This window comes from Schistocerca americana, chromosome 10, assembly GCF_021461395.2.
Source record: "Schistocerca americana isolate TAMUIC-IGC-003095 chromosome 10, iqSchAmer2.1, whole genome shotgun sequence".
Classification (NCBI taxonomy): Eukaryota; Metazoa; Arthropoda; class Insecta; order Orthoptera; family Acrididae; genus Schistocerca; species Schistocerca americana.
Genome location: NC_060128.1, coordinates 64,477,858 through 64,499,097, shown reverse-complemented (window position 1 = coordinate 64,499,097; position 21,240 = coordinate 64,477,858). Strand labels below are relative to the sequence as shown.

The following is a 21,240-nucleotide window of genomic DNA, read 5'->3' as shown; positions in this document are numbered from 1 at the left end:
GCTGTGCAGGTGAGCGCCACAATCAGGACTGCATACGACCGAGGCACACAGGGCCAACACCCGGCATCATGGTGTGGGGAGCGATCTCCTACACTGGCCGTACACCACTGGTGATCGTCGAGGGGACACTGAATAGTGCACGGTACATCCAAACCGTCATCGAACCCATCGTTCTACCATTCCTAGACCGGCAAGGGAACTTGCTGTTCCAACAGGACAATGCACGTCCGCATGTATCCCATGCCACCCAACGTGCTCCAGAAGGTGTAAGTCAACTACCCTGGCCAGCAAGATCTCCGGATCTGTCCCCCATTGAGCATGTTTGGGACTGGATGAAGCGTCGTCTCACGCGGTCTGCACGTCCAGCACGAACGCTGGTCCAACTGAGGCGCCAGGTGGAAATGGCATGGCAAGCCGTTCCACAGGACTACATCCAGCATCTCTACGATCGTCTCCATGGGAGAATAGCAGCCTGCATTGCTGCGAAAGGTGGATATACACTGTACTAGTGCCGACATTGTGCATGCTCTGTTGCCTGTGTCTATGTGCCTGTGGTTCTGTCAGTGTGATAATGTGATGTATGTGACCCCAGGAATGTGTCAATAAAGTTTCCCCTTCCTGGGACAATGAATTCACGGTGTTCTTATTTCAATTTCCAGGAGTGTATTTGTTCTCTTAACCTTTCCTACACACAGCGCAACTAGTATTTCGCAAGAGATGTATTTTCAAATTGTGCTAATTGGTAACAGCTCTCTGTCGTCTCGAATGCCCAAACTGCGGTCTCACCTTGCATAAAACCTAATGCGTACTGGATTTCTTGTTGTTCAGATCCAGCTGTAGACAACACACTTCTAAAGGCTTTTACGATAACAACTGGATGAACAGATTTCGTTTCTGGGGTGAACACCTGGAATTCTCGGTTTTTTAGCAGACTTTTTTCTAGTATAACTGATGAAAGTGTGGTGTCTGCCCCCACATTTCGTGTAACAGCGTTTTGTTGTACTATGTTTGTGCTAGCTATTGTTCCTTGTGAACATACATTTGCATAAAAAGCTGGACTAAGACATAATTACTCTTACCTGTACGGCTACTATCATTTCTTGCGTGGTCCTTAATTTTATTCCATGCTTCTTCTAGTTTTTCTAATTGCGTTCCTATTTGTGTTCGCACATGATCCTACACTTAGGTGGATCCTGTGTAAGTGTACTTTGTATCTGACCTAACTCAATCTTTAATACTAACGTATTCTGTTCTATGCACACATCGGTAATTGTTTGCTCAACAGCCTCCTGTAGCTGTGTCTCTAACCTGCTATCAATTACTCTTTCTCTCGTAAAAGCTGTGCGGTGTAACCGCGTGGTCTTGGGCGCCTTGCCACGGTTCGCGCGGCTGCCCCCGTCGGAGGCTCGAATCCTCTCTCGGGCATGGGTGTGTGTGTGTATGTGTGTGTTGTCTTAGCGTTAATTTATGTTAGATTAAGTAGCGTGCACGATAACCTCAGCAGTGTGGTCCCATAGGGACCTACCCATATTTCCAAATTTTACACGTTAAAAAAAATCAACTTGTTTTCCATGTTTTTTTGCTATGTCATCTAATTGTTTGACTACCTGTTGAACTGTGGACTATAGTGTTGTGTGTTCTAACCGCGAAGTATCAAAGTCATTTTTCAGTTTTTTAATCTGCCCTTTTACTGTACTTTTCAGTGTTGAAATATCATTAGTTATTCCTTCTAAGCCGCCTCGTATCGCTTCAACGACGTGATTCGCGATGTCTGTTTTCAGAGTGTTCTGCATTGTGGGTGAGATTACTAACATTGTTAGTTAAAGCATCTAACTTTGCTGAAGTGGTATCTGTCTTTTGTTTGTTTTCGTCAAATCTTTTATCAAGTTTTGATTGAGTTGAACTTCTTTCCTTTGATATAATTGTGCAAAATGGTCAGGTGTAGAGTTTGTTACTTCGGAACTAGTATTGCTCACCAGCTGTGACGTGGCGTGTCCTGGGCGCGCGACAACGTCGTAACCGCTACCTTGAATATTTTCAACGTTAGTCTAGGCTATAGTATCCAAAATGTTCTCTTCCTCTGAACTTCCCATGGTTGTTGTTTCAGACTTAGTTCTAACTATAACAATGTGTATAAATTTCCGAAATCGAGTAACCTTCTCTTACTCATTTTCACAATGTAAACAGTTCACTAATGACGCTTAGGTGTAAATTACCTCTGCTACTGAAAAACGTTTCTTTACAAAGCAATTGCGTCACGCTGAGCGTGTTTGCATTTTACTACAAGAATGTTTCCACCATATTGTGAAACATTTATGTAATGAAAAAGACTACAAAAATAATAAATTTTGAAACTACTAGAGAAGAAACCAAATTCTATGCGTAGCACACAGTGACTCGTAAAAAGTCTATTCTACTTCCATACTTAACGCTAACAAGCGCTACGAATAAGTATTGCTACCTGACTTGTTGTTTTGCTGCCGTCGGAGATAATTCTCTGAATCGGCTTTTTTCCATATTTTTTTGTTCTAGTTTCACTGTATCAGATTTTTGAAAAATATGTCCTTATTACTGTTACATTCAGTTGCATACAGCATGAAACGGAAAATGTTGCTTTGTACATACGTGTATAATAAATATGTGTACATTTACGTCGTGTAAACAGTCGCCAGTGTGATTCGCGTTTACTGGCGAAAGTGTTTAAATTGTTGACTGCTTGGTGAGTGAAAAATAATTAAATAATTTTGAAAATCAGATACGCCCGCAACTTGAGGTTGAGTCTCGATAGAGTCGTTAGTCGTAGCACACAAAAGGGATTAATATCAGCGAGAGACTTACGGGTTATTTCCTAGTGCCATATTTAATGATTATGGTTAGTTTTACGGTCTAGAAAAAAAAATACCCGTCTCGCTTCAGATCGGTATGCGGGAGGCAGGGGATTTTCTGATGAGCTGACCTGGAGAAAATTATTACCAGCTAAACTCCTTCGTCTTCTCTACAATAAAAGATGCCACACGACCATAATAACTGTGTACACCCATTTCTTCACTTGAATGGTTATTATTAATTAATGTACGGACATACTCCCATCTGACCAAACTCTATTCAACGCTAAAAAGTAAAGATACGAGAACGTGTCAAAACAAGATCAATCTTATATACTGTTTTTCAACAGAGATTATAACATTCCATCTGGCGCCGAAGTTATTTATTGTAACTCTTCAATGCACACCGGGCAACGCTGGGTACACAGCAAATTAATAGTTTGATGATAGTTCGTTTACATCAGTAGCTAGTACGTCCCTTTATCGTAAGATCGAAGAAATTGGAATTCAAAGGAATATGTAGTTCTGACAACATCATAATTTACACAATATAAAACCCAACTATGCGCTCACCATTATCAGCGTTTCACTAAGCACTAAGATTTTGACCATTAGTCTGAAGACTATCTGTATGCGAGCGTGTAAATGAGGAGAACGTTGTCTTTCAGTGGTTTCTATCTAAGTTCGGGATGTCAGGGTTTGTTTTATTTCTTATTGGTTGGCGTCCTCCCTTTGTCTTCCCTACTCAGCTTCCTGTGAACTCAGGAACCGTGTCGGATTCGTTGTGGACTGCAGTGGGATCCACCACGATTCTTTAAAGAATCGAAGTTTCTTCTGTAAAAGTTTGAGATGTGACGGATTCGTAGATGAGTTAATGCGTCAAACATAGTTGAAGATGCAAAACCCTAATTATGTTGGCTTAATATCTTTCGCTTATTCACCCACAGACTAATGGAAAAAATAAAACCCAAAATTCGGCGAGTAGAGTATGGATAATTTGCACTCCATTTTAAGAAAAACTAGTTTTTCACGGAAGTCTGTGATCATGACGTCCTGTATCCTGAACTGCGTATCGTACACTGACATAATTGTGGGGATATGGAGGGGGAAAATGAACTAGAAATTTTATTTGGGTGCTTCAATCTAATATCAGTAGTGAATTTTCCAACTCGTGTGCAGCAGAATAATAGGACGCTGATTGATAACATTCTTGTAGACAGTGCTCAGGCTGCAACAATTCATGTGTACCCAATTGCTAATGGACTACTGATATTGATGCACGGTTAATGGAAATAAACATTATGGCGTTTTACAACCTGGAAGCAAGTTCATTGAAAGAAGTGAGGGCTATTAATGAGATACAATGTGTTAATAGTAAGCTAAGAGGGGTTGTATCGGATGCATACGTAGAAAGAGATGCTAATGTGGAGTTCAGTTTATTCCATAGTAAATTTGTCAATTTTTGAAAGCTGCTTTTCTAAAAAATTATCCGAAAGATTCATTAGAAAAACAAGTAAGCCATGGAGAACTTAGAGAATTAAAATTTCATATAAGAGGAAGAGGGAAATTTATATAAATGCCAAACTAAGTCGAGATCCAGCATTCTTGCATACTACAAAAAATATTGTAATATTTTAAGGAAAGTCATTGAAATGTCCTTAAGTATGCATGTTTTGTCAGAAATAAATAAAGCATATAACAACATTAAACCTATATGGGACATCGTCAAATGGGAGGCAGGACAGCCAGTCAGTGTACAAAATTCCATAGCATTTAAACTAAATGACAATGTTATGACTGAAAATTTACAACCTGCATGTATTTTCGACAGTCACTTTCTAAACGTAGCAACAAAGATAGGATTGCAAGGTTCAATTGAAGAAGCAAGAGAATACATTAAAAATATCATTCCACAAAACTTTCTCAGCAATTAAAAGTAGCACCAACATCCTCTACTGAAATTAATACGGAATTTCCTAATTAGTCTGTAGTGATATGCACGCAATGCGTCGCTGGCACAGGGGATTTTTTTCAGATTGCTTAAAATATCCAATTATTAAACCACTTCATAAGAAAGATGATACACAGATTGGATTACAGAAAATAGTAAAAGCCTTCAATAATGATATATCGCCAACTGATACTTTTTTTATGTCTCCAAGGCGTTCATTTGTGTAAATCACGATACTCTCTTAGAAAACTCCAGTTTTATGGAGTTCATGGCTTTGCACACAGCTGGTTTGAATCATATTTGACAAACAGAATGCAAAAGCCTGAACTAGATAATTCAGACAACATCAGAAAGATAGAAAATTTTAGTGGCTGGGCTAAAGAATCACAGAGGGAGTCCCACAGGGTTCAGTTTTGGATCCACTCCTATCCCTTATATGGGGTGAACTTTAATATCACCAACAAACTGCAGGGGCGGATTCCTAACTGGAAATAGAGGAACATGAGTACGGAAATGCATCGTTGCCACAGCAGATGGCACTGACGGATGGAAGTTCCTCAGACCACGTGCCGTGTATTGCTTGTGTGTTGCAGGTTGTGCGATTGGCGAAGCGTACTGTTAGCAGCAGGATGTCGGGAACAAGCCGAGGTGGTGTTGGTGATCACACAACATCTCAAGTCCTTTTTGGGCTTTTGTGTGATCGTGGGTCCTTTCAGGCAGACGAACGTGCATGGAGGCGGCGGACTGTCCGTACACCAGACCTGGATGACCGTGCTCAACACAGGATACGGAGACGAATCCTAGCACAAGCTCCAGGCAAGTGTCCTGCCAACATGGTATAAGCCAGAGTACGATTGTGTGTGTCCTGCATGACAACCGCTTCTATCACCATCACCTGCAAAAAGTACAAGCATTCTGCAACGAGTGAAAGGTTTATCAGCAGCGGATGCCATGCAGCTCTCCACTGCATTCCGGGACCGTATGTTGTGGCTGCACGCAAACCGTCCATTTCTGGACACACGTTCGTAGGATCTTTCTTCCATTTCCAGTCATGAATCCGTCCCTGCCGTCTGTCGGTTTTATTAATGCCCACCACGTGTATGTGAATGACCTTCCACTTAACAGTCAACACGTAAAACTGATACTTTTTGCAGATGGTGCCAGTGTTGTAATAAATCTCATTAGAGAGAAAGCAACACAAGATTAGTAAATGATATTTTCCAAAGAATTATTAAGTGGTTCTCTGAAAAGGGACTCTTCTTAAATTTTGTAAAAACGAACTACATTCGACTCTGTACAACAAATAGTCAGACAAACAAGAGTAGGAGACGAGAATGAGATTTTCATTCTGCAGCGGAGTGTACGCTGATATGAAACTTCCTGACAGATTAAACTGTGTGCCGGACCGAGACTCGAACGGGAGCCAGTAAGTAGGGTAGAATGCTCCAAATTTTTGGAGGTACGCATTGATGAAAACGTGAACTGGAAGAAGCATAGTACAGTTAAGATCAGCTACTTTCGCTGTTTGCATAATTGTTAATCTCGGAAACAACCAACCTCCTGACATATATTACATGTTTCCATTTAGTAATGTCGCACAGTATAATTTTCTGCGGTAACCCATCACTAAGAGAAAAAGTATTGATTGTAGAAAAGTGAGCAGTAAGAACTTAATGTGCTGTTCGCCTACGAGCGTCAGGCAGCTTTCCAAGGAGCTTGGCATTATAACACTGCCGCCACAACACATATTTTCGCTGATGAAATTCGTCATAAATTTGAGAAGAACACTGATGTACGTACATACAACAATAGAGAGAAAAAGATCTTCATTATCCATTGTTAAGGCTGTCAGTTGCGCAGAGAGGAGTTCAGTACGCAGCAATAAAATTTTTTGACCATTTTCCGAATAGCATAAAGTGTCGAACAGATAGCGAAGCAAGTTTTTAAATCTAATTTAAAATCATTCTCCCTGGACAACTCCTCTATTCCATTGATGAAGCTGTACTTTTTAAGTGTAACTGCATAACAGGAATAAAATGATAATGTGTTCATTAATGTTAACACTGATCATGTATACATATCCTGTAAATTGACTTGTTCCACATGATTTCGATGAAAGAATCCTTCCGATAATCCATGGAAAATGTTACTAAGTTACTAACTAAGTGCTTTACGGTGTGATTCTGCAGCCCCTACCGCCGTCGTTTTATGCAATCCACAATATTACAGCTCCCTTCATAAAACACGTGCGAAATTTTCATATTCTCTCGATCGCTACGCGTAAACTAAAAATGAGAAGTACCTTTTTGTAGGAAATTTCATGTTGTTAAATTTTACTCAAGAAAAGCTTATAAAAGTGATCTTCAAACGCTCCTCCACCCTACACTCATTCCTCACCAGTGGGGATTTATAGTACACTGTACGTGGCACTCCATGCTACCATTACACAAAAATTTTCGACTAGACGAGCTGTTCCCAATATTCGACCCTTTTTCGGTTTCTCTTGATTGGCCTACTACGACACCAGCATAGTCAGATGTTTCGTTGACATCGTTAATTTAAACGTGCCTGTGAGGGTAACGAATGAAAATCGACTTTTGTAAATGTTAAGCTAAAACTAATTACGTTGACAATTCTGTCGAAACTTAATCCCTACAAACACAGTAGTTTCGTAGTTAGAAGGCCAGAAAAATACGACGATCTAATTGTTTATGTAATGCTGTTACAATTCAAAAAACTGTTGGGTAAAGTTTACACAATCGTCAGTTTTACAATTTGTAAGTGCTCGACTTAAGACGGTGGCGTAATAAGGCCAGTCAGTCAAGACGAAAACAGGTCGAATACGAGAAGTATTCGTGCAGTCGCAAATATTTGTGGAGTGGTAGGAGGATGTGCCATGAACAACATACTAGAAATCCTGAGTGGGAACTGAGTGTGGGAGTAGGGATGCGTTTGAAGTTGATTTTCGTACGTTATCCTTGGACAACTCGAAAACTACGACTGGTAACGATAAAGCAGTGGCTAATGTTTCAAATGGCTCTGAGCACTATGCGACTTAACTTCTGAGGTCATCAGCCCCCTAGAACTTGGAACTACTTAAACCTAACTAACCTAAGGACATCACACACATCCATGCCCGAGGCAGGATTCGAACCTGCGACCGTAGCGGTCGCTCGGTTCCAGACTGCAGCGCCTAGAACCGCACGGCCACTCCGGCTGGCGATAAAGCAGTCCAGTGGAAAATTTGCCTACATTGCGTTTCCTACAAAACGATCCTCCTCGTTCTATCTGTAGAACAGGTTGCACGTAACGAGCGAAAGAGTATGAAAGCCTAGCGCTTGGTTTGTGAAGGCTAGTCGTAATATTGTGGGCTGCAGAAAATGACTGCGGTAGGGGCAGCTGGATGTTGTCTGCAGATGTGTCGTGAAAGTAAAGAAGGAGTAACATATTGAAACGTCGTGCCTCATGGTTAAGTTTTACTGCATCATCATGCAATATGTAGAAGGGATAAACTTTTATGACTAATTATTTTGTGACCGTTTGTCAGCGAGAAAAAGTTTTGAAAAGTTTGAAATTATCTGAAAAGTATGTTGGAAGCCACTAAGTGAGCTAATTCTTAGTATATGAATATGGTATCGGTAACTTAAAAGCCACGACTATTCCCGCCTCAAGATACATACACAGTTTCTAATTTTAATAGTTGATTTCCTGTATCAAACCTTAAGGTAACATTTCCCATCTTAATGGGCAGTTTATGATAGCATTTTAAATTTATAAACTCGGTCGATAATTTCATGAAATCAAATTTTTGTTGCCCTTGGGAGCTGTTAGATGTGTTATTTTTCATTCTACTTCTTTTGCAGAAAATTAGTTGTGAAATTTGGAAATTAATATCTGTAAAAAGAAATACGCTACAACCCACTCGCCCAGTCCCCTCCTTCGACGCTCGCCCACGCGAACAGTGTCTGTAGGAGGTTCTAATAGCCTCTCTCGGCCCGCGCAGTGTGGGTGACACTTGCAGCCGCGGCCGGCAGAGGCGCTGCTATCGCGGCCAGCTGCCGCCTGATGGACAGCGGACAAAGGCGGCCGGTGCTTTGTGCTGCTGTCCCCACCACCCGATAGCGCACCGGCTGCTGGCTAGCAGAGCAAATTTTACTGTAGCCGCCACAACTACCCTGCCAAGGGCGGACACTGAGGTACATTATCTGCTCGTCTCGCTATTTTATCCCTGCCAAGACCCACAAAAAATACGCGGGATTTGACGGCGAAAACCCACGAGAAAGGAAGGTACGATAATAGAAATTAGAGAATCCGGATAAAGTGTGAGTGGATTCCGCAGAAACATAATTGTCTATTAGATAGTTCACCCATCCCGAGAATTTTGACTACTTTTGCCTGTTACCAATGTCGATGCTGGCAAGATATCAGAATATGTGACATAATAGGCCATATCTTTTGACTGCATTGATCTGGAAGGGTAAATATTGTACACCGCCAAGGGACTATACACTTTAGTATGTGACAGAAACTTCAACTTGATATGTCTACCCGTTCCTGAGAAAAAGGAGTCTTCAACTGACGGACAACAACCGTCCTGTCAGGGTTTCATTTTTACAGACTGAGGTGCAGAAACATAAAAACGATGCAACACACATGGTCCAACAAATTGGACTTTTGCGAGGTAATTGCGAATGTGTGATTACGATCTGCCGCTGACTTCAGTATGGAATACTGTCCTAGTTCCTGTAGTAACCATCCCACTCCTGATACTTTCCCACGCGACCGCCCACACACACAAAGCCTCGTGTCTCCCAAGCTGTGAGTCGCACAACGGTACAATTTTACATGTACGTTCCGTGGTGTAAATGAAAACTGTCTGTAAAATTTATCCCGAATAGAGTAAATAGCAAAGAAGAGGTAGATGAAAACATCATACTGATGTCGAAGTTTCACTGCATGAAGATGTAATAAGCGATCAGCTTTTTTCCTTTCATTATTTAGCGGGGTCGTGCCAGCGAGAAAAACTTTCGCGAAGGTTTGAAATAATCTGTAGTGCTTGTTGAATGTAGCTAAGTGCTCTCATTGTCAAAGACTCGATGAATACAATCTCGGTAACTTGCAGGCCGTGAGTTAACTCTGCCTCAAAACATACACACTGTTTCTGTGTCCGACCCGTCAACGTTGAGCCACACTGCCGCACTGGATGTCGTCTCACATCAGCACCAAAGTGTGCCAGCGGTCCGCTGTGCATGTACCACGATCCCCAGCCACCCGGACCTTCTGGATAAATTTGAGCCCAAATGTAGTGGACCTTATCACAAAGTTTACGCTTGCAATACGTTTGCGGTTACTAGAAAAATATTTTTATACTCAAGTCGAGGACTTGTAACCACACATTCGCAAACATCTCGCGAAACCTTTTTGTACAACGAAAATCTGCTGCATAAAAATCAACATGGACTCTGCAGACATCCTGCGAAACTCTGCTCGCTCCGCTCCTTCATCAAAAAAGAAACGCAAAGTACATCTATTTGAAAAAACAGATAAAAAATCTATTAACGCCTTTTTAAGAGACAGTCTTCACTCCTTCCGATCTGATCATGTAAGTGTAGAAAAGATGTGGAATGATTTCAAAGAGATAGCATCGACGGCAATTGAGAGATATATACCACATAGATTAATAAGTGATGGTACTGGTCCACTATGGTACACACAACGGGTTAGATCGCTGTTGTAGAAACAACGAAAATGCATGCCAAATTGAAAAGAACGCAAAATTACCAAGATTGGAAAACTTTTGCAGAAGTTACAAATATAGCGCGGACTTCAATGCGAGATGCTTTTAATACTTTCCACGACGAAACTCTGTCTCGTAATCTGGTAGAGAACCCAAAGAGATTCTGGTCATACATAAAGCACACCAGTGGCAAGACGCAATCAATACCTCCACTGGGCGATAACAACGGTAAAGTCACTGATGACAGTGCCACTAAAGCAGAGTTATTAAACACGGTTTTCCGAAACGCCTTCTCCAAAGGAGACGATGTAAATATTCCTTAATTGCAATCAAGAACAACCACCAAGATGAGAAACATAGAAGTGGACATCCTCAGTGTAACAAAGCAGCTTAAATCACTTAATAAAGGCAAGGCCTTCGGTCCAGATTGTATACCAATCAGGTTCCTCTCAGAGTATGCTGATATAATAGCTCCATATGTAGCAATTATATACAACCATTCGCTCACAGAAGGATAAGTACCTAGAGACTGGAAATTGCTCAAGTCACACCAATACCAAAAAAGGGAAGTGCGAGTAATCCGCTCAATTACAGGCCTATATCACTAACGTCGATTTGCAGTAGGTTTTTGGAACATATACTGTATTCGAACATTATGAAGTACCTCGAAGAAAACGATTCATTGATACATAGCACGGTTTCAGAAAATATCGTTCTTGTGAAAACCAACTACCTCTTTACACTCATGAAGTAATGGGTGCTATCGACAGGGCATGTCAGATTAATTCCATATTTTTAGATTTCCAGAAGGCTTTCGATACCGTTCCTCACAAGCGTCTTCTAACCAAACAGCGTGCCTACAGAATATCGCCTCAGTTGTGCGACTGGATTGGCGATTTCATGTCAGAAAAAATGGTTCAAATGGCTCTGAGCACTATGGGACTTAACTTCTCAGGTCATCAGTCCCCTAGACTTAGAACTACTTAAACCTAACTAACCTAAGGACATCACACACATCCATGCCCGAGGCAGGATTCCAACCTGCGACCGTAGCGGTCCCGCGGTTCCAGACTGTAGCGCCTAGAACCGCACGGCCACCTCGGCCGGCCCTATCAGAAAGGTCACAGTTCGTAGTGATAGGCGAAAAGTCATCGAGTAAAACAGAAGTAATATCCGGCGTTCCCCAAGGAAGTGATATATGCCCTCTATTGTTCCTGAACTATATTAACGATATAGGAGACAATCTGAGAAGCCCTCTTAGATTGTTTTCAGATGATGCTGTCATTTTCTGTCTTGTAAAGTCATCCGGTGATGAAAACGAATGGCAAAATGATTTAGATAAGATATGTGTATGTTGCGAAAAGTAGCAGTTGACCCTGAATAAAGAAAAGTGTGAAGTTATTCACATGAGTAGTAAAAGAAATCAGCTAAATTTCGATTGCGCGCTAAGTCACACAAATCTTAAGGTTGTAAATTAAACTAAATACTTACGGATTACAATTAAAAATAATCTAAATTGGAACGATCACACAGATAGTGTTGTGGATACAGAAGAGCAATGATTGCGATTCACTGGCAGAAAACTTAGAAGGTGCAACAGGTCAACTAAAGAGACTGCTTACACCACGCTTGCCCGCCCTATTCTGGAGTACTGCTGTGTCAGGTGTGGGATCCGCATTAGGTGGGACTGACGGATGACATCCAAAACGTACAAATAAGGGCAGCTCGTTTTTTACTATCGCGAAATAGACGAGATAATGCCACAGGAATGATACGTGCATTGGAATGACAGTCATTAAAACAAAGGCGTTTTTCGTTGCGACTGGATCTTCTCATGAAATTTCAGTCACCAGTTTTCTCCTCCGATTGCGAAAACACTCTGTTGGCACCCACCTACATAGGGAGAAATGACCGTCACGATAAAATAAGAGAAATCAGGGCTTGCACAGAAAAATTACAGTGTTCGTTTTTCCCGCGTGTTGTTCGAGAGCGGAACGGTAGAGAGACAGCACTCTATTGTGAATAGCAGAGTAATCACTGAGATGTAGATGTTTCATACTGTAGCAAAAGCCATCATTGTAACGGACACGCATTGTAGACGAGGCTGGCCATCTGCCGATTGCTGCCTGCTTTTGGGGGTAAACCCTCTACTGGCGTGTTCCTTGTCGACACACGTGGCCCACCCACAACGCCCCCGCAGTAGGAACCCACCCCCAAGATATATTTTAAAACTTCTGTCTGGCCACTTCATCCACCTGTCCTTTTGAGTTTCACCAGATTCCGATACTCATCTTCTACCCTAAGTATATTTGGACAGTGTGAAGAAGGCATAAGTGAATTAATTTGCACTTAGCTTTTTGATGTCGTTGAAATTTTGAGCGACGTCTTCCACGCTGCTGCTGCTTCTTGTGGAAGTTGAATAAAAATAGGTTCTGGTAAGAGGTCTGACGTTTGTCTGTAAATAAATATCTTGGCCATGATGTCATTTTCCGCCACATGGTTTGCTTCCAAATTCTGATTACACTTTCACTACTGGTTACAGTATTCACACATGTTAGTGATGACAACAGTTTTTAGAGCGACCCTCAAAACACGCCGTTTCCTACCATCCCTGACAACCAAGTGCGCCGTCTGCCTCGAACGTCAGAGATCTCATAAAACCTCCTGGTTCAGGTTGCATTTGTTTTGTTCTGGACTTTGTTTGCCACCTTTTGACACAGGTTAATACTACTGCAAAAACTAGAAAATGTTAAATTCGTAGGTTGAAAGCAATGCTTACTACATCTATTGGAAATTACTTATGAGAATATGATGTTTATATTGTGTTGATAATGATATACTTAAATTGTCTACGGCGTGTTTTCTAGAAAGGGATGTTTTGCAGTTCTGTCTTTTTCTTCAAATTGGTTACATCTGTTTTATATTCCATATCAGGAATTACAAATAATAAAAGTAGCTTTGGTGTGAACAATTTCGAGAGTCAATGATGGTTTTTGATTCAAAATTACGACGCAATTTTCATATTTCAAATTCAGCTGTTTTCTATTTGGGATGCAACTGACAAAAACTAGGAAGCATTTCAGTGTCTCTATCTCCTAAGCTTTCGGATGAGATATAAAGTTCCAGAGGATGATTTAATTAACTATTTAACAATATTGCACAATTTGTAATTTTCGTCTTTTGGTTCGTTATTGAAATTAACATGTCTGTTTCTATGATGTCAGTGCTCTGAGGTTTGCTTACATGTAATATGCATTTTGTCTGTTCCAAAAATTTATGTTTTCTTGATACCTGTGTACTTGCAAATGTGGTTCTAAGTCTACACTGAAGATCATTTTTGATAAGATGTAAACTCCCTCCTATATTTCTTCTGTATAGAACATATACAGTGTCTACAAATGTTGTCTGTCGAAATATTGTGTGAACAGATTGTAAAGCTCAACTAGAAAGATTTACTGAATCTACCGATACCATGTCCGTAATGGTACACTCTGAACGAGAATACAGCCCGTATTGGGGGACGATTGGGAAAGTTGCCTGCCGTCCCCTTTCAAAGGAACCATTTAAGCGATTTAATATATTTCAATTAATGCCTCGAGTAATAGAAAATTCCAGAGTCACAGAAAAATGTAGAAGTTATTTTGCTCTTCAAAAAACCGGGCAAAGGCGGGTAGGGCTCGCGCTCTGAGAACTCCGTGGAAACTTTATTATTTGTATAGGCAGTTCATCTATAGGTTTTGGTGAGTGACGTTGCGAATATCAACATATGCGACGTAAATCTCTGCATCTTGTTATTGCATTGACTTAGACACTTAATAATTTTTTTTTTTTTTTTTTTTTTTTTTTTTTTTTTACTTCGCCATGGGCGATTCACCGAGCGAGGTGGTGCAGTGGTTAGCACACTGGACTCGCATTGGGGAGGCCGGCAGTTCAAACCCGCGTCTGGCTATCCTGATTTAGGTTTTCCGTGAGTTTCCTAAATCTACATCGAGGCAAATGCCGGGATGGTTCCTGTGAAAGGGCACGGCCAATTTCGTTCCCCATCCTTGCCAGATCCTATGGGTCTGATGACCTCGCTGTTTGGTCCCCTCTCCCATATCAACCAACCAACTTCGCCAGGGGATCATTGACCTTAGTACTTGACATGAATTTCAACTTGATAGCTTTACCTGTTGCTGGGAAAAAGGGGTCTTAACAGACTGACAGACAGGATCCCGTTTTAACAGACTGAGGTACAGAACACAATAAAGTGACAACTCGGACATCGACGATGACAGGCCTATTCGTATTTTGCAGTCTGCTAACAAAAGCCATTACGGACCGCCTGAGTCAAAAAATTTGACATCTAGCGACCAATCGAGAAGGCGGGACCCAGAAAAGGTTTCAGTACAACCGACCGTATCCAAGCAGTACACGCACAGAGAAATGTGCAGGGTGTAGTGAACCACGTCACATGGCCTTCATAGAGCACCAGAAGGCGTTGGACACGATGGAGACCTAGACAGTAGTGACGACGATGAACAAGGTCCTCATTGACGACAGATATACCGACTTAATCCGCTACATTTACGCGAGTGCCGCTGTACTTAGGAAAACACAGAGGGACTGTATCACAGGGAAAGTTCCCGTTAGGAAAGGCGTCATATCAGGAGACGCAGTCTCACCCAAATTATTAATCTTGACTCTGGAGGCTGTTTTAAAGTGTCTATCTTTGTGAAAGGTATCAGTATAGATCGAAAACGTCTCAGCCGTCAACACTTTGCAGATGATGTCATCCTCTTTAGCAGCGACGCAGACGAACTGTCAGCAATCATCCAAGAACTAAAATGATCCATCCCAACTTGTAGGTCTCAAAATCAACCTTCAGAACATCAAATACATTTTTACGGCCCCCATCAGAAACCGTGCACTGGAAATAGTAAATGAATAGGTTTGCCTGGAACATAAAATCCAGCTTGTGCAAGATAATCAGAACGCAGATACACCCAGCGAACTGATCTCACTTGGATAACTTTCGGTTAGCTCCATTACAACCTCCGCAAACTGACTATCCCTATAAATTTAAAGAGGCAGGTTTATGATACATGCATTCTGCCAGTGACAACACATGGGTTCTAAACTATGACACAAGCAGTGCAAATCGACTCCAGGTCTGTCAAAGGACAATAGAATGAGTAATGCGTGGAGTGAGTCTGAGACACAAGTTCAAGAAAAAAGAGATAAGGAAAAAACGAGTGGATAGCTAGCCTGAAGTACCTCGCAGCAAAGGTCGATATGGGCTCTTTTGAAGAGACCTGTGTCTAGGAATGGGTATCTGAAGAAGAAGAAGAAGAAGAAGAAGAAGAAGAAGAAGAAGAAAAATAAGGAGGAGGAGGAGGAAATAACGGAATACGTAAATCTGGATGGCTGGACAGGGATTTGGACCGGAGTCCTGGTAACCTCCGTGGCTTGAGGGATGGCTAGTTAGTTGTAGCAGTAGTTGCGGTGGCAGTAACAGTAGCAGTACGTTATTTTAGTGAAATTTTGCGTCGTTATAGGCAGAAAACGTGGCATAAAAATGCGTTTAACCCAAACTGCGAATAACGGGAGTATTTTTAAATACCATACGTACTTCCGGCTTGCAAATTCTTTATCCCTTTTTCTGTAGTAACAGATATACAGTACACCAACGTATGTGTTATAACAACAAATATTGAAATCAACGACCGAGTGCCGGTGTATTATTTTGTCGAAAAATTATGTGTAAACATTGTGTGGTGGACATCTTGAGATGGGATTCTTTGGGATTTCGCAGTGGACACTATATCCATACCTCCTTTCTTTCTGTCATAAATACTAAACAGACAAAGGCCTACTTTCAATACGTGCATAAATGTGTAAATACTAAACAGACAAATAATTCGCCATAGAATGTTAACCAGCAAACCAATACTAGTGTCACTTATAGATTTCAAGAAAGCATTCGATTGTATAGACAGAGAAACGATAGATAAGGTCATTAGAGAATTTGGCGTTAAATCAAAACTAGCAAACATAATTCGTGAAACACTAACAGGTACAGTATCTAAAGTCAAATTTATGGGAGAAGTATCTCAGCCTTTTGAAATAAAAACTGGTGTTAGACAAGGTGATGGTTTATCACCTTTACTAACTGTGTTCTAGAAAAAATTGTAAGGATCTGGAATTCGGAGCTAAAAAATCACAAAATTGAACCAATAACTCTGGGAAGGAAAACAAATGGAATTAAGGTAAACTGCTTGGCTCTTGCGAATGATTTCGCAATACTTTCAGAAAACCTGACAGAAGCAGTTACTCAAATAAACATTCTGGAAAAATTAGCAAACAGAACCGGTCTCAAAATTTCAGCTGAAAAAACAAAATTCATGACAAATATAAGAAATGCACCAAAATACATAGAAACACAAATAGGTACAATAGAGCGAGTAAATAAATTTAAATATCTTGGAGAAACTATACAACAGAATGGCCTAGAAAAATCTGCAATAGATGTAAGAATGAACAAAATGGAAAGAGCATATGGTTTGACCAAAAATGTTTACAACAAGAAATGTGTATCTAGAAAAACAAAACTAAAACACTACACCACAGTGGTACGACCAGAATGTTTATATGGATCTGAATGCCTAACGAAGAACTATAAGATGGACAAACTAGAGGAACTGGAAAGAAGGATTATTAGAAAAATAGTGGGTGCAATGAAAACTGCAGATGGTTGGAAAATAATAAGTAATGAGGAGATCTACAAAAATATAGAGAAAATATCTGAAGTAATGGCCAAACGAAGATTAACCTTTTTTGTACATCTCTACCGAATGGGTGGAAATAAACAAAACAAATACTCCTCTATTTCTGGAAGAAGAAATCGACAATAGCATGTATTACAGAAGTAAGAAAAGATCTTGAAAGAAACAACATCAAAGAATCTGAAATAGCAGAAAGAACCCGTTTTAAAAACAAAATACTAAATTTGGAAGGCTTTCAAAGCAGAAGAAATAAAAAATCGGGAACAAAAAATGAGGGAATACTGGAAAAATAGGAAACAGCAACAAAGGAATAAGAGGAACTGAAATTGTTAACGTGATCCTAGTTGGTCTATTTTTTTTTATTTGTACATTGGTTTACATCAGTTTACAGCTTGAACATTTAGCTATTTTTTGACATAATCACCATTTCTGTCGATTCATTTTTGTAGACGTTGTGGCAGTTTTTGTATGCCCATGTCATACCAGCTCGCCGCCATGCTGTTCAGAAAGTTATGAACCTCTTCTTTCGCCTCGTCGTCGGAGCTGAATCGCTTTCTGGCCAAATGTTCTTTTAACCTAGGGAAGAGGTGATAGTCACTGGGAGTCAAGTCAGGACTACAGGGCGCGTGAGATTATGTTTCACTGAAACTGTTACAGGAGAGTTTGAATCAGAGTCTAACAGTACCTGTCAGCGTCAATTCTGGGCCCAGAAATTGAGCTCCGACGACGCGGTGAAAGAAGTGGTTCATAATTTTCTGAACAGCATGGCGGCGAGCTGGTATGACATGGGCACACAAAAACTGCCACAGCGTCTACAAAAATGCAACGACAGAAATGCTGATTATGTCGAAAAATAGCTAAATGTTCAAGCTGTAAACTGATTTACACCACTGTAGAAATAAACAGGTCTATGTACTTATAAAAAAATAGGAGACCTTACTTTTGAAATTACCCTCGTATGTCGAATGAAATAATTTTCTGGGACAATTGCACATGTAGGCACACAGAATTCAATTTACAGAAACGCGATATGCATGCTCGAAATAAATGTAGGTAACTGTTGTAAAAAATGTGGCTTACGAACAACAGCCTCGTAGTACCTTTAGACTCTGAAGTTCGTTGTGAAGAGCCAGACACAACTTCAAAACAATAGTAGCATTAATAATATGTATATTTTTAGCACTTTCAGTTGCAAATGATTCGTGATTTCAATCACTTAACGATCATCTTAACAAATCCGATCTGGGGATGACAACTAAGTAAGGGAAACTAGGAATTAATTGTGGCAATTTGTAACTGATTGTGCTAAAATTAGAATTTAAAAAAATATAAAATTGCTGCGTATCTTATGACAATGTCGTCTATTATCAGTAGTAGGATTCATAAATATAGCACAAGGAGCAGAAATAGTTTTCACAATCCACAAAGTAAAATTGTTAGCCGTACTCTTGCACAGGAAGGAGTAAGTATGTAGCCACCTCTCTTGTGAATTAAAGGTGCTGGCAAAAATGGACGTTTTAAAAACAAGTTTGAAGTCAATTCCGCTTACGTTATTTTACTTGACAACTCATTGTACTCCATAGATAAATGCTGAATAGATAATATCTGCAATATTGCATTTGGGCACCGGTAGAAAAAAAAAATCTAGTTCTGTAAATGAATACCACGTAGCCATGTTTTCACGGAAAAAATCTGTCTTGTTCGTAAAGTTACTGACAGGATCCTCGTCATAGCAGTTTGTTCCGAATATTATGCAAAAAAGAAAAAGGGAGCATTGCGTATGATCACCTTTCTCACTTCGTTTACCATGCTTTTTTTTTTTGCGTGCAACAGTTTAACATCGAATGGCACAACTTCGTTGTTTTGAAAGTACTCTCCAAGTTATCATTCGTGACCGTTATCAATCTGGTTATAGGTTGCTGGCAACTACTACTAATATTGAAAATTAAAGGAAACTTCTATATGTTCGAAACTGCTGGGATTGAACAGATACCGTACTAAATACTTATTGACTGTGAATTACATAATTTTTCTAATAGGCTTCTCACAAGATGCAATGTCACGTTCATATACGTGTGGGGCGCGATTTACCAAGGTGCCCGGCTAGCTCAGTCGGTAGAGCATGAGACTCTTAATCTCAGGGTCGTGGGTTCGAGCCCCACGTTGGGCGAAAATTTTTATTCTTTGAAGGTATGTTCGTGGAGTCTTGAACAAAGGTACATTCCAAAGATAACACTATTTCACGTGCGGCGCCGTGGCTTAGTTGGTTAAAGCGCCTGTCTAGTAAACAGGAGATTGAGGGTTCGAATCCCTCCGGTGCCTTGTGGGCTTTCTAGTTTTTATATTTCTATGTCTAATAAAATCTCCGAATAACGGAAAAAGACGGAAAGAATATTAGGGGTTTGACATATCGTTATGGACAGCGATAGGACAGCAGTAGAAACCATCGCCACATTTGCGTGTATTGTCTTAAGAAAGCCTATGTCTGGATATTCGTAATCCGAATGTAAGGAAACAGTTGTCTGCCTGAATATGAGATCTGAAAAGTGTTTTGGATGATGAAACTTTTCTATGCATTCAACCAAAAGCTGCTATGACATAAAACGTAAGGCTTCCGTGCCTAGTTTGGACAATGTAATGTTCACGACACTTACCTCAGTCATCAATATAGGTATTTGCATTTATACTGTTAACATCCCGCATATACAGGTTACAATGTCAAGTAGTCCGTGATGAATTAGTAAATTTTACATTTTCGGCCACCATGACTTCCGCGCTCGCTAAGTGACGAGATGGGCTGCTCTTGTATAGATCCTCTATCAGTCCTGTCTGGTACAGAGCCCACACTGACGACCAATACTCAAGTGTTTATCGAATGAGAGTTTTGTGAGCTACCTTCTTTTTGGGCACAGTATATTGCCCGACGACTCTTCTAACGAATCTCAGTGTGGAATCTGCATTATCTGCTATTTCTCTTATGTGGTGAACCCACTTTGAAAAGCTTCTTACACTTTTTCACAGATATTTAATGGATGTGACCGCTTCCTCTCAGTCTTCTGAACGATTCCCTTAACCGTACAATACTGGGTGAATTCCCGTCTATTTATGTGCTGTAGGTTACATTAGGCTGTGATGAGGGTCAACTCCCAATCCCCGCGCCGAGTGTGGATTTTCTGCAGGTCTTCTTTGATTTCGTTACAGTTTTCTGGCATTGTGAGTCCTCTGCGTACAACAGTACCATCCGCGAAAAGCCACATGCTACATCTAGCGTTATCCACTGCATCGTTTATATACATTGTGAAAAGTAATTGTCTTGGTTTAGAACACAAGTTATTTTTACGTCTGAGGATTTCTCTCCGTTGACAATGACGTGCTGTGCTCTATTGAAATGGAAAAAAATGTACAAAAATGTTTTATTGCCTAGACCGCGGTTTACAATTTTGATATGTTTATGTGATAACTTTACGCACGTGGCGAGGCCACAGCGTCTGTCTAGACCAGTCCCCACAGCAAATGAGGAGAGAGTAATAAAACTGATCCTTTAATTCTGGTGACATTCCAACTCCCTATAAAATTCAGAGATAATTGATACCAAACTCACACCTGTCAATTAATTAACACGTCGTCAATCTTAATTACTCATTTAATACTATTAAACTAATTTTTCTCAAGTCTACCTAAGTATTGTTTACATAAAGGATCACCGGTTGAAGGGGCAGGATAATTTTGACATTCCCCATTTATTTTGTACAGAGAACATCCAAAAAGGCGAAATCTAGCTTGGTTTCCTGACAGTTATTTTGAATCGCAGTAGGTAGTGGCGGAGACATGTACTGCCGGTCAAAAAATTTATACATCCTTTGAGAGATTTCCAATTCACTGAAGATCTATTGTGGCAACAGTGCGTATGGAGTACATGAATTGACTACATTGAATGCCGGACATTTGCCACGCCGGACATTT

At 40.5% G+C, this 21,240-nt stretch overlaps 2 non-coding genes across 2 annotated transcripts; both read left to right on the top strand.

The window, feature by feature from the left end:
• The first annotated feature begins 19,374 nt into the window (after positions 1-19,374).
• Trnak-cuu lies at positions 19,375-19,447 on the top strand. The gene has a single exon. It is a non-coding gene; the product is annotated as a tRNA-Lys (tRNA).
• A 78-nt stretch (positions 19,448-19,525) lies between these two features.
• Trnat-agu lies at positions 19,526-19,599 on the top strand. Its single transcript has one exon. It is a non-coding gene; the product is annotated as a tRNA-Thr (tRNA).
• The last annotated feature ends 1,641 nt before the right edge of the window (positions 19,600-21,240 follow it).